The sequence below is a fragment of the Chiloscyllium plagiosum genome, unplaced genomic scaffold, assembly GCF_037043375.1.
Source record: "Chiloscyllium plagiosum isolate Xiang-an unplaced genomic scaffold, Cpla_swu_hap1 HiC_scaffold_18, whole genome shotgun sequence".
In the NCBI taxonomy this organism is placed as follows: domain Eukaryota; kingdom Metazoa; phylum Chordata; class Chondrichthyes; order Orectolobiformes; family Hemiscylliidae; genus Chiloscyllium; species Chiloscyllium plagiosum.
This window is the reverse complement of record NW_028270156.1, coordinates 59,378,246-59,406,140: the sequence shown is the minus strand read 5'-3', so window position 1 is coordinate 59,406,140 and position 27,895 is coordinate 59,378,246. Positions and strand designations below refer to the sequence as shown.

Below are 27,895 nucleotides of genomic sequence, written 5' to 3'. Positions count from 1 at the left end.
TGTCTTTTGATTAAACTTAAAAATGTAATCCATAAGTATTAATATCATATAATCTAATCTAATATAACAGGCCTGGAGTAGTGTTTGTAGAGGAATAAGATGGTACTATTTTCTGGGTCTGTAGATTGGAAGAAGCAAATATCGCCCTTAGTAGAGTGACATGTGCTTCTTGTTGGATGTGGGAGTTCAGGGAGACTTTACATTTTACTGAAGATTATATCTGTAATAAATGCCATTGGTTGCGAACCCTATCAGATCGAATGGAACAGATGGAGTGACAGTCAGACGCAATGAGGAATTTACAAAAGCAAGGGGGTGTGATGGATGGCAGTTATAGGAAGGGAGAAAAGTTGCGGATACAGACACATAGATGGGTTAACTCCACGAAAGGTCAGAGAGTTAGACAGGTAATACAGGAGTCTTCTGTGGCTATCCCCATTTCAAACAAGTGTGATGTTTTGGAAAATGCAGGGGGTGATGGATTCTCAGGGGAATGTCGCACGAACAACCAAGTTTCTGGTATTGAGACTGGCTCTAATGCAATGAGGGGCACATTGGGTTCCAAGAGGTCAATTGTGTTAGGAGACTGTCTAGTCAGAGGCACAGACAAACGCTTTTGTGGTCAGCCGTGAAAACTCGGAATGGCGTGTTACTTCCCCAGTGCCAGGATCAAGGATGTCTCAGAGAGGGGGCAGAATGTTCACAAGGGGGAGAGGGCCCAGAAGGAGGTCATTATACATATTGGAACCAACGACATAGGAAGGGAGAAGGATAAGATTCTGAAGGGAGAATATAGAGAGTTAGGCAGGAATTTAAAACGGAGTAGCAATATCTGGATTACTCCTGGTGCTATGAGCTAATGAGGGCAGAAATAGGAGGATGGAGCAATTGAATGCATGGCTGAGGAGCTGGTGTATGGGAGAAGGATTCACGTTTTTGGATCATTGGAATCTCTTCTGGGATAGAAGTGACCAGTACAAGAAAGACAGACTGCACCTAATTGGAAGGGGACTAATATATTGGCAGGGAGATTTGCTAGAGCGGCTCGGGAGGCTTAAAACGAGTAAGGTTGGGTGGGGGTGGGTGGGGTGGCGAGGTGTGATGGTAGGACCCAGGGAGATAGTGAGGAACAAGATCAATCTGAGACTGGTACAATTGAGAAAAGAAGTGAGTCAAACAGTCAGGGAAGGCAGGGACAAGGTAGGGCTAATAAATTAAACTGCATTTATTTCAATGCAAGGGGCCTAACAGGGAAGGCAGATGAACTCAGGGCATGGTTAGGAACATGGGACTGGGATATCATAGCAACTACAGAAACATGGCTCAGGGATGGGTAGGACTGGCAGCTTAATGTTCCAGGATACAAATGCTACAGGAAGGATATAATGGGAGGCAATAGAGGGGCGTGGCGTTTTTGTGAAGGTATAGCATCACAGCTGTACAGAGGGAGGATATTCCCAGAAATAATTCCTGGGAAGTTATTTGGGTGGAACTGAGATATAAGAAAGGGATGATCACCTTAATGGGATTGTATTATAGACCCCTAATAGTTAGCGGGAAATTGAGACACAAATCTGCAAGGCGATTTCAGTGATCTGTAAGAATAATAGGGTGGTTTTGGTCGGGAATTTTAACTTTTCAAACATAGACGGGGACTGCCAAAGTGTTAAGGGTTTCGATGGAGAAGAATTTGTTAAGTGTGTACAAGTAAATTTTCTGATTCAGTATGTGGATGTATGTACGAGAGAAGGTGCAAAACTTGACTTATTCTTGGGAAATAATGCAGGGCAGGTGACTGAGGTGTCACTGGGGGAGCACTTTGGGTCTACAACCATAATTCTTTTAGTTTTAAAATAGTGATGGAAAAGGATAGACCAGATTTAAAAGTTGAAGTTTTAAATTGGAGGAAGGCTAATTTTGACGGTATGAGGCAAGAACTTTCAAAAGCTGTTTGGGGGCGGACGTTAACAGATAAATGGATGGTTGGACAATGGGAAGCCTTCAGAAATCAGATAATCAGAATTCAGAGACAGTATATTCCTGTAAGGGTGAAAGGAAAGGCTGGTAGGTATAGAGAATTCTGGATGACTAGAGAAATTGAAGGTTGGTTAAGAAAAAGAAGGAAGCATGTGTCAGGTAGAGACAGCAGAGATCAAGTGAATCCTCAGAAGAGTATAAAGGCAGTAGGAGGATAATTAAGAGGAATTTCAGGAGGGCAAAAGGGAACATGAGATAACTTTGACAAATAGGGTTAAAGAGAATCCAAAGGGTTTATAAAATACATTAAGGACAAAAGGGTAACTAGGGAGAGAATAGGGCCCCTCAAAGATCAGCAAGGTGTTCTTTGTATGAAGCCACGGGAGATGGAAGAGATACTAAATGAATATTTTGCATTAGTATTTGCTGAGGAGAAGGACATGGAGAATATAAAATGTAGGGAAATAGATGGTGACATCTTGAAAAATGGCCATATTACAGAGGAGGAAGTGCTGGATGTCTTGAAAATGCATAAAAATCGATAAATCCCCAGGAGCTGATCAGGTGTACCCTAGAACTCTGTGGGAAGCTAGAGATGTGATTGCTGGGCCCCTTGCTGAGATATTTGTAACATCGATAGTCGCAGGTGAGGTGCCGGAAGACTGGAGGTCGGCTAACATGGTGCCACTGTTTAAGAAAGGTGGTAAGGACAAGCAAGGGAACTATAGGCTGGTGATCCTGATGTCAGTGGTGGGCAAGTTGTTGGAGGGAATCCTGAGGGACAGGATGTACATGTATTTGGAAAGGCAAGAACTGATCAGGGATAGTCAACATGGGCTTTGTGCAAAATAAATCATGTCTCACAAGCTTGATTGAGTTTTTTGAAGAAGTAACAAAGGATTGATGAGGGCAGAGCAGTAGATGTGATCTGTAGAGGAACCTCAATTATCCGAATGAGATGGGTGGGCACAATTTCGCTCGGATAATTGATTATTCGGTTAATTGATTTCCTCTGGGGCAGAGAGTTTTCTGTGAAGTCTGCTCCCCATTCAGGAGACTAAGCAGTAGCACACTGCATGCGAGCCCCTGTCTGTCCACTGTCCACCCCCAACCCTGTCTGCCCCCATCACCATCCGCCAATTTTGAACTTTAACTTTTAGATCCGGTTCATCCTTTTCCATCACTACTCTAAAACGAGTAGAATTAGGGTTACTGGCCCCAAAGCACTCCCCTACTGACTCCTCAGTTAGTAGCCATGCCTTATTTCCCAAGAGTAGGACATGTTTTGCACCTTCTCTAGTAGGTACATCTATATACTGAATCAGAAAATGTTCTTGTACACACTTAACAAATTCTTCTCCATCTAAACCCTTAACACTATGGCAGTTCCAGTCAATGTTTTGAAAGTTAAAATCATAATCATCCCATTATTCTTGCAGATATTTGAGATCTCCTAACAAATTTGTTTCTCAATTTCCCGCTGACTATTGGGGTGTCTATAGTATAATCCCAATAAGGAGATCATCTCTTTCTTATTTCTCAGTTCCACCTAAATAATATCCCTGGATGTATTCCCAGTAATATACTCCCTAACTGCCTCTGTAATGTTATCCCTAATCAAAAACTTCACTCTCACCCTCTCCTGTTCCCCCCTTTCTATCCTTCCTATACCATCTGAACCCTGGAACATTCAGCTGCCAGTCCCGTCCATCCCTGAGCCACATCTCTGTAATTGCTATGATATCCCAGTCCTGTGTTCCTAAACATGGCCTGAGTTCATCTGCCTTTCCTGTTAGTCCTCTTGCCTTGAAATAAATGCAGTTGAATTTATCATTCCTACCTCGTTCTCTACTTTGTTCCTGCCTGCTCAAACTATTTGACTTACTCTTTTACCCAATAGTACCAGTGTCAGACTTATCATCGTCCTCACTATCTCCTTTGGTCCCACCCCCTCCTTTACTAGCAGCTCTAACAAATCTCCCAGCCAGTATATCAGTCCCCTTCCAATTCAAGTATAATCCATCCTTCTTGTATAATTACTTCTACCCAGAAGGCATTCCAATGATCCAAAAATGTGAAACCTTCTCCCATGCACCAGCTCCTCAGCCATACATTCATCTGCTGTACCCTCCTATTCTTACCCTCACCAGCTCGTGGCATTGGGAATAATCCAGATATCACTACCCTTGAGGACCCACTTTTTAAATTCTTGCCTCATTTCCTATATTCTTCCCTGAGAATTCAATCCTTTTCTCTTCCTATGTCATTCGTTCCAATGTGTACAATGACCTCCTGCTGGTCCCTCTCCTCTTTCAGAGTATTCTGCACCCTCTTTGAGATAGTTAATTGGTTAGCAAGCAGCCAGTCAGTAAGCAGTAGGTTGGACACTCAACGATATAGGTATATAAGCATTTTACTCAGACTTTGTACATTAGTCTGGGATGCCCTATTGATATACATGTTTACATGCAATAAATTTTAGTACATCTATATCAATAAGAAGCCAATTCTCTGTGGTACATATTAAGTGGGTGACCATCTAGAAAACCACACTACATCATCATGCGTATCTATAGTAGGAGCAGCCTTCAACAAAGCCCTCACAGACTTGAAATCCCAGTGGACTTTGATCAATTGTATCTCACCATTCAGAGCAAGAATGTGAGCAGTCTACCTCCACCTCTTCTGAGGCTACGAGGATGCCCCCAGAAGCCTGGAGAACCCATCAATGTGCTGTAAAATCTGAAAGTGAGTTGAACATTGCTCTGTTCAATTAATATAAACTATTAATTAACCTCTCTCGCTCAAGGAGGTTACATGCTTGCAGCCTAATGCACTCCTGTTAAATTTTGAAGTTCGTGACTTGGGACCAACTCTCTCAATATGCTTACTTTGATGACTTTCACTTTGTCGTCCTTCCCCACACAAAGTTTAAAAACTTGCATACCCTCCAGATTCAAATTCACCTCAGAATGTTGACTAATTTAACTTCCGATAGGCCACTCTATCTCTCGTACTACGCAAGTGGGATCACTCTAGTCTAAATGTTGATCCCACATCTGTCTTTGTGCTATTGTTTATGGCAAAGAAGAGATTGATGATACCTGCACAGAGATAGAAACTTTGAACATTCACTCTTACCCTTTGTGATGGCAGAATAATTTCATGTGTCATTGGAATTTGCGCAAAAAATAGATGTTATTCCATTTAGTAGCAGGTTGTTGATATTAGTTGCACCAAAGAGCTGATTTTTTGCTGTCAATCTGCTAATTGTAACAATTGTCCAACAATTATTCTGATTAAAAACACATATTGGGTTGGAAAAATTGTACAATATCTTCCCAAGAACAAACCGTACATTCATCTGAATTCCCTGGATAATTTCTATCCTTAGCACAGCTAAAAAATCCTGACTTAATTAAAGAATGATTAACTACTTTCTTGTTAGAGATAAGTTAAACAAAAATGACCTTTCTAGGAAGATTTTTTTTATCCACATTGACCTGGTGTTACAAAACATGTCAATAGGACGTTGATGAAACATTTTGGACCCAGACTGCCAAAAGTAGATGGAACAGGGTGTTACTAGATAAGAATCTAGTTGGCGCCTCTATTCCCTGCTTTATAATAAAGTCTGTTAAGCAAGTAACTATTATTGAGAGGACATTATAGTGTTGATTTACTTATGTCTTTGTAAAGATGATGTACACAGTAAAGAAAATGATTCAATTTTATAAAACCCAAAATAGACTATATATTACGATTCATTTGTTGCTGTAGAGGAATATCAGCTGACCCTTAGCTGGTTGTGTTTCTGCCTCATGTTGAAATGAAGATTCTGCCTGAGGCCAACTACAGTAGAATTTCAACCACAGAAACTGAAGGGGCAGCTCACTGAAGAAAAACATTGCTTGTAGTCCAGAGGGAAGGCACACGGGAATGGAACAAATTGTGTAGCTCTTTCAAAAAGCCAATGCAGGCCCTATGGGTCAAATGGCCTCATTCTGTTTCGTTAGATTCTATGACTTAAAAGTCAAATGCAATTTGACTTAGAAGGGCCATTAAATTGAGTAGTGCGTTATGTAACACACAAGGTAAAAGTGCATGATTTATTCAGGTGGAGATGTAAATTTAGCCCTGAAAATTGTTACTTCTGTAAGTATGGCTAAGTAAGTTGGCCCAAATCTGCTGTTCAACAGCACTGACATGAACTAAAACTTCCTTCTTAAGATTAGATTACATTAGATTAGATTACATTACAGTGTGGAAACAGGCCCTTCGGCCCAACAAGTCCACACCGACCCGCCGAAGCGCAATCCACCCATACCCCTACCCCTACATTTACATTTACCCCTTACCTAACACTACAGGCAATTTAGTATGGCCAATTCACCTAACCTGCACATCTTTGGACTGTGGGAGGAAACCGGAGCACCCGGAGGAAACCCACGCAGACACGAGGAGAATGTGCAAACTCCACACAGTCAGTCGCCTGAGGCGGGAATTGAACCCGGGTTAAGAAGGGCTACTTTTCCTACTTTGGTTGCTTGAGATCAAATGACAGGATGAAAGGCTTATAACTGAGCATATGTCCCTGACCTAGATCTGAGAAGCTTGCAAGAAAAGGTCACTGAGACCTCAAAAGACCCTGCTAGTCCATCATTAAATCATAAAACTTTACAATACAGAAGAAGGCTATTGTGTCTGCATCAACTCCCGAAAGCTAGTCCTATTCTCCGTACCCCTATATCTGTAGCCCTCTAAATTGATCACTTTCAAATATACATCCAGCTCTCGTTGAAAACTCCTATGTAATCCACCTCTCTGAAGCAGTGTATTCCAAATCCTAACAATTCTCTGTAAAGAAGTTTCTCCTCATCTTACTTGTACTCTCTTGCTGACAATCTTAAAACTGAGGCCCCTAATTACTGACATTCCAGCTAATAGAATTTGTATATCCTGCTTCACACTTTGGAAAATTGTTCATAGTTTTGAACACCTCAATAAGATACCTCTTAATCTTCTCCGTTCCAAAGAGTATGAGCTCAATTTTTCTAAAATCCCACATTCCTGGTATGATTTGAATAAATCTCTTTTGCACTCTCTCCAGGGCTTTAATGTCCTTCCTCAAATAATGTACCCAGAACTAAACACAATACTTCAAATGTGGTCTGACCAATGACTTCCTTGGTTTCATACTATATGACTCTACTTATAAACCCAAGGATCCTATAAACCTTCTTAACAACGGTTTCAGGTTGCCTGGTCACGTTCAGAGAATTATGCACTTGAACCCCAAGGTCCCTCTGCTCCTGTATTCCTCTCAAAATTGTACCATTGTGTCTGTAGTGTCTCTCAGTGTTTACTCTAGCAAAATGCATTACCTCACATTTCCCGGCATTGTAATTCATTTGGCAGGTGTTTGCTATTAGGTCAAACTGTCAATGTCTCTCTGAAGTCACTGAGCAACATCCTTACAATTTGCTATCTTCCCTAGTTTAGCATCATCTGCACATTTAGAGATCTTGCCCTCAATACCCAGCTCTAAATTATTTATATAAATCTGAAAAAGCAACTGTCTCAACAATGATCCCTGGGACTATCAATTTCAACTCATTTCCAGCCTGATAAATGCCCATCTATACTTGCTCTCTGTTTCCTATCTTTTAGCCAACACTTAATCCATGCTGCTGAAGACTCATTAATCCCAAACATTTCTACTTTTTCTAACAAACTTGCCTTGTGATGCCATAACAAATGCTTTCTGAAAATCTAAATATATAACATCCACAGCACTACCCTCATCCACTGCCTTTATTATCTCATCAAAGAACTTAAGCTCACTTCACCTTTCAAAGGAGCAGCTCTCCGAAAGCTTGTAATTTCAATTAGACCTGTTGGATATGACCTTGTGTCGTGTGACTTCTGACCTTGTTCATCCCATTCCAACACTGGCACCTCCACAGCTTAATTAGATTTGTCAGACATGACCTGTCCTTAACATGTTGACTGTCTGGTATTAACTTCTTTTTCTATAAGTGAATATTTATCTTATCCCACATTATTTTCCTGGATTATCCTTTATCTCTTTCTTCAACAATAGCATCACATTTGCAATCCTCCAGTCCCCTGAGACTAATCCTGTGTACAGGGACACCTGGATGACTTCTGCCAACAGCTCTGCAATTTGCTCCCTTACCTGTCTCACCAATCTGAGCTGCATCCAATCCAGACCTGGCAACCTCTCCAATTGGAGAGATTAGATTACTTACAGTGTGGAAACAGGCCCTTCGGCCCAACATGTCCACACCGACCCGCCGAAGCGCAATCCACCCAGACCCATTCCCCTACATTTACCCCTTCACCTAACACTATGAGCAATTTAGCATGGCCAATTCACCTAACCTGCACATTTGTTTTGGACTGTGGGAGGAAACTGGAGCACGCGGAGGAAACCCATGCAGACACGGGGAGAATGTGCAAACTCCACACAGTCAGTCGCCTGAAGCGGGAATTGAACCCAAGTCTCTGGCACTGTGAGGCAGCAGTGCTAACCACTGTGCTACTGTGCTGCCAGCCTTTCTATTACCTCTTCTTTATCTATTACTAAACTGCTTAGTTGTTCAACACCTATATTTTCAATGAGGCCATTGTCATCATTTTCTAATTTGGTAAAGACAGAAACAGAATACTCACTTTGTTTCAGTGAATAGCCTTCCCTGCTTGTTCCTTATGGACCTCACTCTATCCTGCATTAATCTTTTACTGTTAGTATGTTTGGAGAACATGTTACTATTTGGTTTAGCGTGGTCTGCCATCCTTTCCTCATGCTTACTTTTAATCTTCCTTATTCCAGCCTTCGCCTCTCTCCTGCATTTGAGATACTCTTGTGAATTTCTAATGCTATTACTTATCCAGCATGCAACATATGCTTCCAGTTTCTTTCTTATTTTCTTATCATTATTCTTATCATTTGTGTTACCACAAATAATTATGTTTAATGCATTCTACAAATCAATATCACAAGAGATTGGTTGCATTTATTCCTCTGAATGGTATTCCACCCATAATTATTTGCAGGACAAATATAGTTGTGTCAAACCAGGTAATCTAGGTCTGTGGTTGTGCAATGGATTAAGCAAATGAATAAGGAAGAGGTCAGAAACAGTCACCAGTAATTCAAAGAGGAAAATTGAAACAATGATGTGCACTGAAATATCACTTTTATAGGGTAGCTCCTCTGATGTATAGTGACCCCAGTTAAAGCTAAATTTTAGTGATATGTTAACATGTAAGGCACTGAATGGACTGAAGGAGAACACAATATTGTCTATTGAGGCTGACCTGACAACTGGCTAAATAAAATTTCATATAGCATAATGATTTAGCCATTTTTTACTAATGTGCCAAAGTGTCAGTTTAACATCAATGTTGTGGACTGTTAGCTTGAACCAATAAAGTGCTTGAAAGCTAAGTCTGAATTATTCAAGCTTAATATCACCACGGATGGATTCAATGTCATTACTTAACTAAAGATAGTGGTGTCACGTATTTGCTCAGATCAGTAAAGGTAACTGAGCATAATGTTCTGAAACTAACAAAAATTGGCAATGATGCTATTTGTTGAGTTCTCATGTTGACATAGTATTCTATAATTGGCAAAAGCAGCAAAAATTGAGCTGAAAGTGCATAGAGTAATGAGAGAAAAAAAAGCTGTTTAAATAGCGAGTGCGAGGGGATAAATTGGCAAGCTTGTCCAATGATCTACAATTAAAAGCCACATACCAGTGTATAATTTCCTCCAGTATGCTTATAATCCATTTGAAACTTGTTTATAACATCTGTTGCACTTATTAAAAGAACAAGCATTAGATGATTTAATTAAGTACCATTTTATTTTCCAGAATCTGTCAGACAGGAATCATTGCAGTTTTTAACTTATTAGACGCAAAGTCTAGGTCTAAAACAGATCAGAATCGAAATACCCCATACCTTATAACTACTGATTTACCATGGCCAATGGTGCTGATTAGCAACAATCAGAGTTGAAAGAACATACTCCAATGAATTGGTCAAAATACAGTGTATCTGGATATTACTGGAGGACCAAGGACGCTGAATGAATGGATAAACTGTCAAGAGCACCAAACACACAAGAACAGAAAATACAAGCTAAAAAGAAAAAAGTGAACCATTTTCCTGTTATGAAGGGCTTATGCCCGAAACCTCGATTCTCCTGTTCCTTGAATGCTGCCTGACCTGCTGCGCTTTTCCAGCAAGACATTTTTCATCTCTGATCTCCAGCATCTGCAGTCCTCACTTTCTCCCATTTTCCTGTTATCTCAATCACATCTAAACATGTACATTTAACCTCTCAAGTCAAGTTGAGCTGGTACAGTTTAGGACTGCTCAGATTTTCTATTCTACATGATGCAAGTTTCTTCAGATTGTTACAAGGATACTGATTAGGCTAGAAATTACATCAACAGAAAATAGTAGACATTAAGGGGTATTGAATGGTGTGTAGGAAGACTCTAAACAAAAGGTTTAAATGATTGGAAAGCAACTACCCTGAAGGACCTAAAGTAAAAGGAGCCAAAGGGACACATAACCAAGAAATAATTTGGCTGAAGATTTTACCTTCAGATCAAGGCTGTAGTCCATTTTCTCTTTGCTTATTGTTCTCAAGGATAGGTACTTGCCTGCCAATCAACAGGATACTCTTTCCCTTATTGCTTATGAAAATTCAGTCATACCAGGAAAGGCAAGCCAAAGTCAAAATGTAACCAATAATAATTCATTTGGTTTGTGCTTCAAGGGTATATTTTTTCATTTTATGATAAGCTTTGCAGCACCACTTTAAAAACTACTGCAGTTCAGCAATTAATAGACAAATCATAAGATATAAACCCTGTCCATTTATTTGAGTGCCCATGCCCAGCAAAATCTCGACAGCCTGTACAGTAATATTTCCACTTGGTGAATATACTGGAAGCACTAATTTACAGAAATGGACATTTGTAAACATTGCACAGAATGTTTACTGAAATATTCATATTTCTAGACTTGGGGACAATTGTAGTGGAAATGACGAATTAATGATTAATTAGAAATGCAGTGGATTAAAAACTCCACAAGGCTGGCTGCTAGATTATAACTCACAGAATAAATTCCCAAATTATAATCGAAGAGGTAATAATGGCTATCATGTTGCTGATCTAACTGTGCAAAACAACATTTTGTGGATAAAGTGATTTTAACTCTTGTTATGAATTGACGAGTTTTCATGACCATATTCAGCTGGAAATCAAAAGACAGCATACAGATGGTAGGTCCTAAAAATTGACAAGACTGTATTTTTAAAACAAGACTATTATTTCCATGATTTACTGCACTGTCTGCACAGTATAAATCTGTTTGCAAGCGTTTGTTCTAAATCCGTTTTTTAATTCTGTGGTGTTCAACATGTTTGCATAATTAACAACGAAGATGCTTCTAACAGGGGGGGCGAATTTTTCTCTAAACCACACAAACCACAGCAGAGAAAAGCAGTAGCTTAATTGCGGGGGATAAAAGTAGGAAAATAAATACTTCCTTTTTGCATTGGTGTTTATGCAGCTGTTGTTAAAAGCTAAAAAAAAGATAATTAAATTGAATGTCCAGGGAAAATCCTTCAAAGCAGAAGCTGGTATTCTCAGGACATGGAGTTTCAGCTGAAACTTTGGGTGTGGTAGAAGACATTGATGTCATAGGTCACATTCCTGTATTTCATTAGGCAAATCTCCTGCACACTTCGGCGATTACTGACTAAGGATATTAACGTAAAATTAAATGAGGGGAAAGTGCCTTTGCATTATTGTGTAAGTGATGGCTGAGATTCCAGAGGCGGTGACAAAGAAATTGAGCTGACCCACTGCTGACATTTATTTCTAAGAATTTCTAAGTGTAGAGTAACTAGAATCTGATGTCAGTTCATATTCACTTCTGTGCAGCAAAACTTAATGAGTGTTATGAGTTGTCCATGTGTTTATCAGTTTTGGGGCTGGCTCAGTGCACTGGGTAAGGAAGTAGAGAAAATAAAAGCTTGTATTGGAAAGAAGAAGGTTAGCTTTTTTGACTGCTGGTTGAAGAGCAAATTAAGATGCACAGATTTTCATCCGACTTACAAGCTACATATGTTTATATGTGCAGTCATGCTGGTATGTTTATGTTCTTACTAACAACCACTTATTGACGATGGGCTGAATTTTCCCAAAGTTTGACTAGGTGTCAGTTCACCCCTTGTGAACTCCAATTGGTTTTCTTGTGCGATTTGAAGGTGCTCACCTCATTAACTATGCACCAGGTCTCCACTCCATGTCTTCACTCTCGCACTACCTTTCAGAAGATGATGTGGTTGCCGAGGCTGTGACCTTCTGGCGTCCATGCTGCTGGCGTCATACTTAATGCTCAGCTGTCAAACCCGATCAAATCCTGCCAGCCTGGAGCATTCCTTCATAGTTTCAGTGCGTGAAGACCAGGAGATGGCTAGTACAAGAAAGTTGGCACTCCAGCCTGCTCACGGGAACCAGGTTGAGTGGTGAATTGGATGGCTGTCCTCTTTCCTCTGGGTTACTGCAGGAGACCAGAGCACCAGACCCTACTAGCCTGGCCCAAAGTTGCCACCAAATCAAGATGGCAGTGTCAGAGTAGCAGTGCAGTGTATGCGCTCACTTGCCTCCGTCTGCTATCTTTGTTCTTCTTTACCTTTTGCTTTTTATTTCTCTCTTCTTTTTAAGGCCTTCTAAGGCAGCAGCAGGAGAGAGCGAGCCATCTATTCAAGATGGTGACACCCGCACCGGTAGGCCACATTCCTTTTCTTTCTTTTCCCTCCTCCTCAGATTTTTTTCGACTTACCTTCTGTAGTTCTGGAGACCAAGGCAGCAGCAACGATGACATCGTGGGGATCATGGCAGCGGCTGTGGGCCTCTAGTATCGTCGTTTGGCGGCCCAGGTTATGGCGTCTCTCTGGGTCTGAGCCCAATGTAGTTTGAGGGAGCTCGAAGTGTCGGTGAAGGACGTCCCCCAGCATCTGCTGCATTGAAAGCAGGAAGCCTAAGGTTTCCCAGAGAGTGGACCAAACCAGAGGAGACTGAGCCCTTGCAGGGACTGCACCTCAGAAAGACATGTGAACTTTTACCTTTGTTTTTCCACCTAATTCTAAGAAAGGACTGTAATGTTAACTTTTTATTTTCTTTCTTTATTTTTCTGTTTGTACTAAGATCAATGGCAGTGCTTTAATTTTAACGTTTGACTCTGTACGCTGCTACTTGTACCTAAGTTTGTACAGGTCGTTCTGCTACAATGTGACAGTTATGTTCCTCTGCAACCTCGCGCTGTAGAAGATCATGATGTGGAAACTGTTATAGAAAATCGTTCTGTGGAATACCACTATAGAAAATCGCATTGTAGAAGATCGCTAATAGAAAATCACTATACCCATTCTGTGGAAAGTTCCCATTATCAAGATAACATCCACAGTTTGTCAATGATGTTAAAACCAATTTGTGTTGATGAAACATACATTGTACCAAAACAACTTGTATAACTAGGTACCTTCATACCTAGGATGGTGTCTTGCTTGGCGACATTGTCCACTTTTCACTGTATGTTTGCATCCCCGTACTTGAGTGTACCTGACAATAAAGCTTAAATTGAAATCATATCAGAGTCATGTTCACTGTTCAGATGAATGTCCAACAATGCCTGAAGAAGGTTAATAACATTCTGTGATCCATAAAGACCACCAACTTCTCCCTGTTACTCCATGCTTACTGTAACTCTGCTGTTTCACACTTTAATTTGTTCATGGGATGTGGGCACCTCTGGCTGCATCAGCATTTGTCTTTGATAAGCTGCCTGTGTGATTCTTTGTTGACCTGCTGTAGTCCATATAGCGTAGATTGACCCACAGAGCTGTGAGGGAGGGAATTCCAGGATTTTGATACAATGACAGTGAGGGAATGGTAATATATTTCCAAGTCAAGATGGCAAATGACTTGGAAGGGAACTTGTAGGTGCTGGTGTTCCCATCCATCTGCTGTCCTTGTCCTTCTGGATGGTAGTGGCCAAAGGTTTGGAAGATACAATGTATCTTGTAGATGGAACACATGCTTCTAGTCACCACTGGAATGAATGGCTGTTTGTGGATGTGATGCCAGTCAAATGGGCTGCTTTGTCCTCAATTGTATTGAACTTCTTGAGTTGGAGTGTTGTCGTGGTGAAGTGCGTGCTTTGCCAATACCAACCTCCATGAACAGAGGGTATGAATGGTCACTGCCAATGGATTGTGCCTGAGAATGTTGGTGGTCAAGATGGAGGCCTGCAGAAAATGCCAGTGAGCTGCAGCACCGGTTAATCGCTCCAACATTCACATTGTGAACTCGCGCAGTCTCGTTTTCAACCATGGAAAATAGCAAACTGCATATAACTAAAGTGAAATTAGATAATAATGAGATGTTAAAATGTGAAAATAAACCCCTCACTAATCACTAGTAAGATTCTAAAGTAACTATTGGAACTTTATGCACAAGATCAGACTTTTTCTCTTGAGATGGAACATTTAATTTTTTTCTATCTGTACCATATTTTGCCAATTGTCTCTCAATTAGCCACATGATTTAAGGCCAAGGAACATTCTGCCTTATGCATGTGATAAATACAGATCTCCATTAGCATATGCAAAACATTTTATTCTTTCTGCAGATTCGTAAAGTGGGTATTTTCACTGATCAGATTTGTAAAGTGGGTGTTTACATTGATCAGATTTGTAAAGAGGGTGTTTACACTGATCAGATTGTAAAGTGTGTATTTTCACTGATCAGATTTGTAAAGTGGGTGTTTACACTGATCAGATTTGTAAAGAGGGTGTTTACATTGATTAGATTTATAAAGAAGGTGTTTACATTGATCAGATTTGAAAAGAGGGTGTTTTCACTGATTAGATTTATAAAGTGGGTGTTTACATTGATTAGATTTGTAAAGAGGGTGTTTTCACTGATTAGATTTATAAAGTGGGTGTTTACGTTGATTAGATTTGTAAAGGGGGTGTTTACATTGATCAGATTTGAAAAGAGGGTGTTTACATTGATTAGATTTGTAAAATGGGTGTTTACATTGATTAGATTTATAAAGAGGGTGTTTAGATTGATTAGATTTGTAAAGAGGGTGTTTTCACTGATTAGATTTATAAAGAGGGTGTTTTCACTGATTAGATTTGTAACGTGGGTGTTTACATTGATTAGATTTATAAAGTGGGTGTTTACATTGATCAGATTTGTAAAGTGTGTGCTTACATTGATTAGATTTGTAACGTGGGTGTTTAAATTGATTAGATTTATAAAGTGGGTGATTAAATTGATCAGATTTGTAAAGTGGGTGCTTACATTGATTAGATTTGTAACGTGGGTGTTTACATTGATTAGATTTATAAAGTGGGTGTTTACATTGATCAGATTTGTAAAGTGGGTGTTTACATTGATTAGATTTGTAACGTGGGTGTTTACATTGATTAGATTTATAAAGTGGGTGTTTACATTGATCAGATTTGTAAAGTGGGTGTTTACATTGATCAGATTTGTAAAGTGGTTGTTTACATTGATTAGATTTATAAAGTGGGTGTTTACATTGATCAGATTTGTAAAGTGGGTGTTTACATTGATCAGATTTGTAAAGTGGGTGCTTACATTGATTAGATTTATAAAGTGGGTGTTTACATTGATCAGATTTGTAAAGTGGGTGTTTACATTGATCAGATTTGTAAAGTGGGTGTTTACATTGATTAGATTTATAAAGTGGGTGTTTACATTGATCAGATTTGTAAAGTGGGTGTTTATATTGATCAGATTTATAAAGTGGGTGTTTACATTGATCAGATTTGTAAAGTGGGTGTTTACATTGATTAGATTTATAAAGTGGGTGTTTACATTGATCAGATTTGTAAAGTGGGTGCTTACATTGATCAGATTTGTAAAGTGGGTGCTTACATTGATTAGATTTGTAAAGTGGGTGCTTACATTGATTAGATTTATAAAGTGGGTGTTTACATTGATCAGATTTGTAAAGTGGGTGTTTACATTGATTAGATTTATAAAGTGGGTGTTTACATTGATCAGATTTGTAAAGTGGGTGCTTACATTATTCAGATTTGTAAAGTGGGTGTTTACATTGATTAGATTTATAAAGTGGGTGTTTACATTGATCAGATTTGTAAAGTGGGTGTTTACATTGATCAGATTTGTAAAGTGGGTGCTTACATTGATTAGATTTGTAATGTGGGTGTTTACATTGATTAGATTTATAAAGTGGGTGTTTACATTGATCAGATTTGTAAAGTGGGTGTTTACATTGATTAGATTTGTAACGTGGGTGTTTACATTGATTAGATTTGTAAAGTGGATGTTTACATTGATCAGATTTGTAAAGAGGGTGTTTTCACTGATTAGATTTATAAAGTGGGTGTTTACATTGATTAGATTTACAAAGTGGGTGTTTACATTGATCAGATTTGTAAAGTGGGTGTTTACATTGATTAGATTTATAAAGTGGTTGTTTACATTGATTAGATTTATAAAGTGGGTGTTTACATTGATCAGATTTGTAAAGTGGGTGTTTACATTGATTAGATTTATAAAGTGGTTGTTTACATTGATTAGATTTGTAAAGTGGGTGTTTACATTGATCAGATTTGTAAAGTGGGTGTTTACATTGATTAGATTTATAAAGTGGGTGTTTACATTGATCAGATTTGTAAAGTGGGTGCTTACATTGATCAGATTTGTAAAGAGGGTGTTTACATTGATCAGATTTGTAAAGTGGGTGTTTACATTGATTAGATTTATAAAGTGGGTGTTTACATTGATCAGATTTGTAAAGTGGGTGTTTACATTGATCAAATTTTTAAAGTGGGTGTTTACATTGATTAGATTTGTAAAGAGGGTGTCTACATTGATTAGATTTATAAAGTGGGTGTTTACATTGATCAGATTTGTAAAGAGGGTGTTTACATTGATTAGATTTATAAAGTGGGTGTTTACATTGATCAGATTTGTAAAGTGGGTGTTTACATTGATTAGATTTATAAAGTGGGTGTTTACATTGATCAGATTTGTAACGTGGGTGTTTACATTGATTAGATTTGTAAAGTGGGTGTTTACATTGATCAGATTTGTAAAGTGGGTGTTTACATTGATTAGATTTATAAAGTGGGTGTTTACATTGATCAGATTTGTAACGTGGGTGTTTACATTGATTAGATTTGTAAAGTGGGTGTTTACATTGATTAGATTTATAAAGTGGGTGTTTACATTGATCAGATTTGTAACGTGGGTGTTTACATTGATTAGATTTGTAAAGTGGGTGTTTACATTGATCAGATTTGTAAAGAGGGTGTTTTCACTGATTAGATTTATAAAGTGGGTGTTTACATTGATCAGATTTGTAAAGTGGGTGTTTACATTGATTAGATTTTTAAAGTGGGTGTTTACATTGATCAGATTTGTAAAGAGGGTGTTTTCACTGATTAGATTTATAAAGTGGGTGTTTACATTGATCAGATTTGTAACGTGGGTGTTTACATTGATTAGATTTATAAAGTGGGTGTTTACATTGATCAGATTTGTAAAGTGGGTGTTTTCACTGATTAGATTTATAAAGTGGGTGTTTACATTGATCAGATTTGTAAAGTGTGTGTTTACATTGATTAGATTTATAAAGTGGGTGTTTACATTGATTAGATTTATAAAGTGGGTGTTTACATTGATCAGATTTGTAAAGAGGGTGTTTTCACTGATTAGATTTATAAAGTGGGTGTTTACATTGATCAGATTTGTAACGTGGGTGTTTACATTGATTAGATTTATAAAGTGGGTGTTTACATTGATCAGATTTGTAAAGTGGGTGCTTACATTGATTAGATTTATAAAGTGGGTGTTTACATTGATCAGATTTGTAAAGTGGGTGTTTTCACTGATTAGATTTATAAAGTGGGTGTTTACATTGATCAGATTTGTAAGGAGGGTGTTTACATTGATTAGATTTGTAAAGTGGGTGTTTACATTGATCAGATTTGTAAAGGGGGTGTTTACATTGATTAGATTTGTAATGGGGGTGATTACATTGATCAGATTTGTAAAGAGGGTGTTTTCACTGATTAGATTTATAAAGTGGGTGTTTACATTGATCAGATTTGTAAAGAGGGTGTTTACATTGATTAGATTTGTAAAGAGGGTGTTTTCACTGATTAGATTTATAAAGTGGGTGTTTACATTGATCAGATTTGTAAAGTGGGTGTTTACATTGATTAGATTTTTAAAGTGGGTGTTTACATTGATCAGATTTGTAAAGAGGGTGTTTTCACTGATTAGATTTATAAAGTAGGTGTTTACATTGATCAGATTTGTAAAGAGGGTGTTTACATTGATCAGATTTGTAAAGTGGGTGTTTACATTGATTAGATTTATAAAGTGGGTGTTTACATTGATCAGATTTGTAAAGTGGGTGTTTTCACTGATTAGATTTATAAAGTGGGTGTTTACATTGATCAGATTTGTAAAGTGGGTGTTTACATTGATTAGATTTATAAAGTGGGTGTTTACATTGATCAGATTTGTAAAGTGGGTGTTTACATTGATTAGATTTGTAAAGTGGGTGTTTACATTGATTAGATTTGTAAAGGGGGTGTTTACATTGATTAGATTTGTAATGGGGGTGATTACATTGATCAGATTTGTAAAGAGGGTGTTTACATTGATTAGATTTGTAAAGAGGGTGTTTTCACTGATTAGATTTATAAAGTGGGTGTTTACATTGATCAGATTTGTAAAGTGGGTGTTTACATTGATTAGATTTATAAAGTGGGTGTTTACATTGATCAGATTTGTAAAGAGGGTGTTTACATTGATCAGATTTGTAAAGAGGGTGATTACATTGATTAGATTTATAAAGAGGGTGTTTTCACTGATTAGATTTATAAAGTGGGTGTTTACATTGATCAGATTTGTAAAGTGGGTGTTTACATTGATCAGATTTATAAAGTGGGTGTTTACATTGATTAGATTTGTAACGTGGGTGTTTACATTGATTAGATTTATAAAGTGGGTGTTTACATTGATCAGATTTGTAAAGTGGGTGTTTACATTGATTAGATTTGTAAAGTGGGTGTTTACATTGATTAGATTTATAAAGTGGGTGTTTACATTGATCAGATTTGTAAAGTGGGTGTTTACATTGATTAGATTTATAAAGTGGGTGTTTACATTGATCAGATTTGTAAAGTGGGTGTTTACATTGATTAGATTTATAAAGTGGGTGTTTACATTGATCAGATTTGTAAAGTGGGTGTTTACATTGATTAGATTTATAAAGTGGGTGTTTACATTGATCAGATTTGTAAAGTGGGTGTTTACATTGATTAGATTTATAAAGTGGGTGTTTACATTGATCAGATTTATAAAGTGGGTGTTTACATTGATCAGATTTGTAAAGTGGGTGTTTACATTGATTAGATTTATAAAGTGGGTGTTTACATTGATCGGATTTGTAAAGTGGTTGTTTACATTGATTAGATTTATAAAGTGGGTGTTTACATTGATCAGATTTGTAAAGTGGGTGTTTACATTGATTAGATTTATAAAGTGGGTGTTTACATTGATCAGATTTGTAAAGAGGGTGTTTTCACTGATTAGATTTATAAAGTGGGTGTTTACATTGATCAGATTTGTAACGTGGGTGTTTACATTGATTAGATTTATAAAGTGGGTGTTTACATTGATCAGATTTGTAAAGTGGGTGTTTTCACTGATTAGATTTATAAAGTGGGTGTTTACATTGATCAGATTGGTAAAGTGTGTGTTTGCATTGATTAGATTTATAAAGTGGGTGTTTACATTGATTAGATTTTTAAAGTGGGTGTTTACATTGATCAGATTTGTAAAGAGGGTGTTTTCACTGATTAGATTTATAAAGTGGGTGTTTACATTGATCAGATTTGTAAGGAGGGTGTTTACATTGATCAGATTTGTAAAGTGGGTGTTTACATTGATTAGATTTATAAAGTGGGTGTTTACATTGATCAGATTTGTAAAGTGGGTGTTTACATTGATCAGATTTATAAAGTGGGTGTTTACATTGATTAGATTTGTAAAGTGGGTGTTTACATTGATCAGATTTGTAAAGGGGGTGTTTACATTGATTAGATTTGTAATGGGGGTGATTACATTGTTCAGATTTGTAAAGAGGGTGTTTTCACTGATTAGATTTATAAAGTGGGTGTTTACATTGATCAGATTTGTAAAGTGGGTGTTTACATTGATTAGATTTTTAAAGTGGGTGTTTACATTGATCAGATTTGTATAGAGGGTGTTTTCACTGATTAGATTTATAAAGTGGGTGTTTACATTGATCAGATTTGTAAAGAGGGTGTTTACATTGATCAGATTTGTAAAGGGGGTGTTTACATTGATTAGATTTGTAATGGGGGTGATTATATTGATCAGATTTGTAAAGAGGGTGTTTTCACTGATTAGATTTATAAAGTGGGTGTTTACATTGATCAGATTTGTAAAGTGGGTGTTTACATTGATTAGATTTTTAAAGTGGGTGTTTACATTGATCAGATTTGTAAAGAGGGTGTTTTCACTGATTAGATTTATAAAGTGGGTGTTTACATTGATCAGATTTGTAAAGTGGGTGTTTACATTGATTAGATTTATAAAGTGGGTGTTTACATTGATCAGATTTGTAAAGTGGGTGTTTTCACTGATTAGATTTATAAAGTGGGTGTTTACATTGATCAGATTTGTAAAGTGGGTGTTTACATTGATTAGATTTATAAAGTGGGTGTTTACATTGATCAGATTTGTAAAGAGGGTGTTTACATTGATCAGATTTGTAAAGTGGGTGTTTACATTGATTAGATTTATAAAGTGGGTGTTTACATTGATCAGATTTGTAAAGTGGGTGTTTACATTGATTAGATTTGTAAAGTGGGTGTTTACATTGATCAGATTTGTAAAGGGGGTGTTTACATTGATTAGATTTGTAATGGGGGTGATTACATTGATCAGATTTGTAAAGAGGGTGTTTACATTGATTAGATTTGTAAAGAGGGTGTTTTCACTGATTAGATTTATAAAGTGGGTGTTTACATTGATCAGATTTGTAAAGTGGGTGTTTACATTGATTAGATTTATAAAGTGGGTGTTTACATTGATCAGATTTGTAACGTGGGTGTTTACATTGATTAGATTTATAAAGTGGGTGTTTACATTGATCAGATTTGTAAAGTGGGTGTTTACATTGATTAGATTTGTAACGTGGGTGTTTACATTGATTAGATTTATAAAGTGGGTGTTTACATTGATTAGATTTGTAAAGGGGGTGTTTACATTGATTAGATTTATAAAGTGGGTGTTTACATTGATTAGATTTGTAAAGGGGGTGTTTACATTGATTAGATTTATAAAGTGGGTGTTTACATTGATTAGATTTGTAAAGTGGGTGTTTACATTGATTGGATTTATAAAGTGGGTGTTTACATTGATCAGATTTGTAAAGTGGGTGCTTACATTGATTAGATTTATAAAGTGGGTGTTTACATTGATCAGATTTGTAAAGTGGGTGTTTACATTGATTAGATTTATAAAGTGGGTGTTTACATTGATCAGATTTGTAAAGTGGGTGTTTACATTGATTAGATTTGTAACGTGGGTGTTTACATTGATTAGATTTATAAAGTGGGTGTTTACATTGATCAGATTTGTAAAGTGGGTGCTTACATTGATTAGATTTGTAACGTGGGTGTTTACATTGATTAGATTTGTAAAGTGGGTGTTTACATTGATCAGATTTGTAAAGAGGGTGTTTTCACTGATTAGATTTGTAACGTGGGTGTTTACATTGATTAGATTTATAAAGTGGGTGTTTACATTGATCAGATTTGTAAAGTGGGTGCTTACATTGATTAGATTTGTAACGTGGGTGTTTACATTGATTAGATTTATAAAGTGGGTGATTACATTGATCAGATTTGTAAAGTGGGTGCTTACATTGATTAGATTTGTAACGTGGGTGTTTACATTGATTAGATTTATAAAGTGGGTGTTTACATTGATCAGATTTGTAAAGTGGGTGCTTACATTGATTAGATTTGTAACGTGGGTGTTTACATTGATTAGATTTATAAAGTGGGTGATTACATTGATCAGATTTATAAAGTGGGTGTTTACATTGATCAGATTTGTAAAGTGTGTGCTTACATTGATTAGATTTGTAACGTGGGTGTTTACATTGATTAGATTTATAAAGTGGGTGATTACATTGATCAGATTTGTAAAGTGGGTGCTTACATTGATTAGATTTGTAACGTGGGTGTTTACATTGATTAGATTTATAAAGTGGGTGTTTACATTGATCAGATTTGTAAAGTGGGTGTTTACATTGATTAGATTTGTAACGTGGGTGTTTACATTGATTAGATTTATAAAGTGGGTGTTTACATTGATCAGATTTGTAAAGTGGGTGTTTACATTGATCAGATTTGTAAAGTGGTTGTTTACATTGATTAGATTTATAAAGTGGGTGTTTACATTGATCAGATTTGTAAAGTGGGTGTTTACATTGATCAGATTTGTAAAGTGGGTGCTTACATTGATTAGATTTATAAAGTGGGTGTTTACATTGATCAGATTTGTAAAGTGGGTGTTTACATTGATTAGATTTATAAAGTGGGTGTTTACATTGATCAGATTTATAAAGTGGGTGTTTACATTGATCAGATTTGTAAAGTGGGTGTTTACATTGATTAGATTTATAAAGTGGGTGTTTACATTGATCAGATTTGTAAAGTGGGTGCTTACATTGATCAGATTTGTAAAGTGGGTGCTTACATTGATTAGATTTGTAAAGTGGGTGCTTACATTGATTAGATTTATAAAGTGGGTGTTTACATTGATCAGATTTGTAAAGTGGGTGTTTACATTGATTAGATTTATAAAGTGGGTGTTTACATTGATTAGATTTGTAAAGTGGGTGTTTACATTGATCAGATTTGTAAAGTGGGTGCTTACATTGATCAGATTTGTAAAGTGGGTGTTTACATTGATTAGATTTATAAAGTGGGTGTTTACATTGATCAGATTTGTAAAGTGGGTGTTTACATTGATCAGATTTGTAAAGTGGGTGCTTACATTGATTAGATTTGTAATGTGGGTGTTTACATTGATTAGATTTATAAAGTGGGTGTTTACATTGATCAGATTTGTAAAGTGGGTGTTTACATTGATTAGATTTGTAACGTGGGTGTTTACATTGATTAGATTTGTAAAGTGGATGTTTACATTGATCAGATTTGTAAAGAGGGTGTTTTCACTGATTAGATTTATAAAGTGGGTGTTTACATTGATTAGATTTATAAAGTGGGTGTTTACATTGATCAGATTTGTAAAGTGGGTGTTTACATTGATTAGATTTATAAAGTGGTTGTTTACATTGATTAGATTTATAAAGTGGGTGTTTACATTGATCAGATTTGTAAAGTGGGTGTTTACATTGATTAGATTTATAAAGTGGTTGTTTACATTGATTAGATTTGTAAAGTGGGTGTTTACATTGATCAGATTTGTAAAGTGGGTGTTTACATTGATCAGATTTGTAAAGTGGGTGCTTACATTGATCAGATTTGTAAAGAGGGTGTTTACATTGATCAGATTTGTAAAGTGGGTGTTTACATTGATTAGATTTATAAAGAGGGTGTTTACATTGATTAGATTTATAAAGTGGGTGTTTACATTGATCAGATTTGTAAAGTGGTTGTTTACATTGATTAGATTTATAAAGTGGGTGTTTACATTGATCAGATTTGTAAAGTGGGTGTTTACATTGATCAGATTTGTAAAGAGGGTGTTTACATTGATTAGATTTGTAAAGTGGGTGTTTACATTGATTAGATTTATAAAGTGGGTGTTTACATTGATCAGATTTGTAAAGTGGGTGTTTACATTGATTAGATTTATAAAGTGGTTGTTTACATTGATTAGATTTATAAAGTGGGTGTTTACATTGATCAGATTTGTAAAGTGGGTGTTTACATTGATTAGATTTATAAAGTGGTTGTTTACATTGATTAGATTTGTAAAGTGGGTGTTTACATTGATCAGATTTGTAAAGTGGGTGTTTACATTGATTAGATTTATAAAGTGGGTGTTTACATTGATCAGATTTGTAAAGTGGGTGCTTACATTGATCAGATTTGTAAAGAGGGTGTTTACATTGATCAGATTTGTAAAGTGGGTGTTTACATTGATTAGATTTATAAAGAGGGTGTTTACATTGATTAGATTTATAAAGTGGGTGTTTACATTGATCAGATTTGTAAAGTGGTTGTTTACATTGATTAGATTTATAAAGTGGGTGTTTACATTGATCAGATTTGTAAAGTGGGTGTTTACATTGATCAGATTTGTAAAGAGGGTGTTTACATTGATTAGATTTGTAAAGTGGGTGTTTACATTGATTAGATTGTAAAGGGGTTGTTTACATTGATTAGATTTATAAAGTGGGTGTTTACATTGATTAGATTTGTAAAGTGGGTGTTTACATTGATTAGATTTGTAAAGTGGGTGTTTACATTGATTAAATTGTAAAGGTGGTGTTTACATTGATTAGATTTGTAAAGTGGGTGTTTACATTGATCAGATTTGTAAAGTGGGTGTTTACATTGATCAGATTTGTAAGTGAGGGTGTTTACATTGATCAGATTTATAAAGTGGGTGTTTACATTGATCAGATTTGTAAAGAGGGTGTTTACATTGATCAGATTTATAAAGTGGGTGTTTACATTGATTAGATTTGTAAAGAGGGTGTTTACATTGATCAGATTTGTAAAGTGGGTGTTTACATTGATTAGATTTGTAAAGAGGGTGTTTACATTGATCAGATTTGTGAAGTGGGTGTTTACATTGATCAGATGTGTAAAGAGGGTGTTTACATTGATCAGATTTGTAAAGTGGGTGCTTACATTGATTAGATTTGTAAAGTGGGTGGTTACATTGATCAGATTTGTAACGTGGGTGTTTACATTGATTAGATTTGTAAAGTGGGTGTTTACATTGATCAGATTTGTAAAGTGGGTGCTTACATTGATTAGATTTGTAAAGTGGGTGGTTACATTGATCAGATTTGTAAAGAGGGTGTTTACATTGATTAGATTTATAAAGTGGGTGTTTACATTGATCAGATTTGTAAAGTGGGTGTTTACATTGATTAGATTTGTAAAGCGGGTGTTTACATTGATTAGATTTGTAAAGTGGGTGTTTACATTGATTAGATTTGTAAAGTGGGTGTTTACATTTATCAGATTTGTAAAGAGGGTGTTTACATTGATTAGATTTATAAAGTGGGTGTTTACATTGATTAGCTTTGTAAAGTGGGTGTTTTCATTGATCAAACTGCTTTGGGCTGTCCATTTTACTATTATCATTTTCTACCTTCTCTATTTTATTTTCCTTTCTTTCCCCTTGGCATTGATAATGCCCACAATTGATCTTTGTAAGGCCTGAGAATGGGGTTCGTGAGGTGAGCATGGCATTGATTTGACCACATGGAGACCTACACTCAACTGTGATCATGTACCCACTAATTCCATGTGTACACATATTTTCAAGTGGAAAGGAACCTGGGAAAGAATCTATTATTGGTCGTTTGTTAATCTCTTTCTAGTCTTCAGGTACCTCTATTACCTTTTAGATGAAGTAACACCATGTGCATTGGATCTTCTTAATGTGGATTTAGTCCGTTCCTCTTTAGATAGGTTTAGTTGGGATTCTAGCAGGTAGAGATTGCATTCAACCATTCTTGCGTAACTATATTTGAAGCAAGCTGTTAGGATCTGAATGAATGTCGTTCACTCTCCTTCACCATGGATGGCATATAACATCAGCTGCAGGACTATCTCACCCTCTAAAGAACCTATTATCTATGATTCTTCCCTGTTGTACATTAAACAGACTTACAAATAAACAGGACAAAATCAGGACTTTTGAAACATTTATATTTACAAAATACAATATATCTTTAAGAAGTATTAATTGTAGAAGAAGACTTGAATATCCCATCCATATATTGTAGACAATAGACAATAGACAATCGGTGCAGGAGTAGGCCATTCTGCCCTTCAAGCCTGCACCACCATTCAATATGATCATGGCTGATCATCCTTAATCAGTATCCTGTTCCTGCCTTATCTCCATAACCCTTGATTCCACTATCCTTGAGAGCTCTATACAACTCTTTCTTAAATGAATCCAGAGACTGGGCCTCCTCTGGGGAAGAGCATTCCACACAGCCACCACTCTCTGGGTGAAGAAGTTTCTCCTCATCTCTGTTCTAAATGGTCAATCCCGTATTTTTAAGCTGTGTCCTATGGTTCGGAACTCACGCATCAGCGGAAACATGTTTCCTTCTGCCAGAGTGTCCAAACCTTTAATAATCTTATATGTCTCAATCAGATCCCCTCTCAGTCTTCTAAACTCAAGGGTATACAAGCCCAGTCGCTCCAGTCTTTCAGTGTAAGGTAATCCCGCCATTCCAAGAATTGACCTCGTGAACCTACGCTGCACTCCCTCAATAGCCAGAATGTCTTTCCTCAAATTTGGAGACCAGAACTGCACACAGTACTCCAGGTGTGGTCTCACCAGGGCCCTGTACAGCTGCAGAAGAACCTCTTTGCTTCTATACTCAATCTCTCTTGTTATGAAGGCCAGCATGCTATTAGCCTTCTTCACTACCTGCTGTTCCTGCATGCTTACCTTCATTGACTGGTGTGCAAGAACACCCAGATCTCTCTGTACTGCCCCTTTACCTAAATTGATTCCATTTAGGTAGTAATCTGCCTTCCTGTTCTTGCCACCAAAGTGGATAACCATACATTTATCTACATTAAACTGCATCTGCCATGCATCTGCCCACTCACCTAACTTGTCCAGGTCACCCTGTAATCTCCTAACATCCTCATCACATTTCACCCTGCCACCCAGCTTAGTATCATCAGCAAATTTGCTAATGTTATTGCTAATACCATCTTCTATATCATTAATACATATTGTAAAAAGCTGCGGTCCTAGTACTGATCCCTGCGGTACCCCACTGGTCACTGCCTGCCATTCCGAAATAGAGCCGTTTATCACTACTCTTTGTTTCCTATCAGCCAACCAACTTTCAATCCAAGTTAGTACTTTGCTCCCAATACCATGCGCCCTAATTTTGCTCACTAACCTCCTATGTGGGACTTTATCAAAAGCTTTCTGAAAGTCCAGGTACACCACATCTACTGGATCTCCCTCGTCCATCTTCAGAGTTACTCTACTGGATCTCCCTCGTCCATCTTCAGAGTTACAAAGTTAGTCAACTATGTGATTGTAAGCTTCATAGGAGCCTGGATCATAAAGATATATGTGAATTGTATGATTGCCACAACCTGAAAACAACATGGCCCAGATTCATGACATAGACCTTAGACTTGCTTTGTGCCAGAAACAATGGTTTCGTACAAGCAATTTTTGTTTGCTTCCTTAATGAAAGGTTAACAAATTATGTTCAGCATCTGCCACTACCATTTTCAGCATTTTGCACTCTGATAGCTCTGAACTTATTCAGCTTCCAATTAAAGCAAACACTGCATTAAAAGCATCATTAGCCTCTACACTTTTTAAGAAAAGTGCCATGATTGATTATAGAAAGTTGTTTTGCTGCAGTACTCATTACTCATTCACTTTTTCTCCACATTTGTTGTTCTTTTTTTGTTACTTAGTGTATCCAAGTTCCCGCCTGCATTTTCCATCTGTACTTATTTCCAGGCACCATTTAAGTTGCCGCATGCATATTT

General features: G+C 37.0%; 1 long non-coding RNA gene across 2 annotated transcripts in view; it reads left to right on the top strand.

Moving 5' to 3' along the window:
- Positions 1-4,337: 4,337 nt before the first annotated feature.
- LOC122557928 (uncharacterized) overlaps positions 4,338-27,895 on the top strand; it is a 151,998-nt gene continuing 128,440 nt past the window's right edge. For both annotated transcript variants that reach the window (XR_015760204.1, XR_006313980.2), the window contains exon 1: positions 4,338-4,725. This is a non-coding gene — a long non-coding RNA (uncharacterized LOC122557928). The remainder of the gene's footprint in view (positions 4,726-27,895) is intronic.